Below are 457 nucleotides of genomic sequence, written 5' to 3'. Positions count from 1 at the left end.
GGAAGAGGGAAGGGAGAGGAGAGGGGAGATGACAAAGGGTAAAAGATTGAGGAAGAGAAGGAGAATGGGAAAGGACGAGGCAAAAGAGGAAGAGGGATGGGGGAGATAAGTGGGGTGTGGGAGGCAAAGGAGGAAAGGGATGAAAGTGAAAATGGAGAGACGAAGGGGAAGAAAGGAGGCAAAATAAAGCTAAAGTAGAGGGAAAGAAGAAGGGAGAGAAGATGGATTGGAGACGGGGGAGAGAAGGAAATCGAAAAAAGAGATTATTGAGGCAAAGAGGGAAAAGAGAGAAGGATGAGAGGGAATGCGTGAAAAGAGAAAAATGCAGAGAAGGAAGATTGGAGAGAGGAAGTTGGAGGGAGAGGAAATAGAGGAAGAGCGGAGGGAGAAGGAAGAAGGGAGAGGGAAAGGAGAAAATAATGGTGAAAGAGGTGGATGAGAGAAAGTAGGAGGCAAA

At 47.0% G+C, this 457-nt stretch overlaps 1 protein-coding gene across 1 annotated transcript in view; it reads left to right on the top strand.

Annotated features, from left to right (window-relative positions):
* LOC119592130 (large neutral amino acids transporter small subunit 2-like) overlaps positions 1-457 on the top strand; it is a gene marked incomplete in the record, with an annotated part of 120,358 nt that overhangs the window by 100,753 nt on the left and 19,148 nt on the right.

Source organism: Penaeus monodon, chromosome 29 (assembly GCF_015228065.2).
Source record: "Penaeus monodon isolate SGIC_2016 chromosome 29, NSTDA_Pmon_1, whole genome shotgun sequence".
Taxonomy (NCBI): Eukaryota; Metazoa; Arthropoda; class Malacostraca; order Decapoda; family Penaeidae; genus Penaeus; species Penaeus monodon.
The sequence above is the reverse complement of the archived record's forward strand: the minus strand, read 5'-3'. Positions and strand labels throughout refer to the sequence as shown.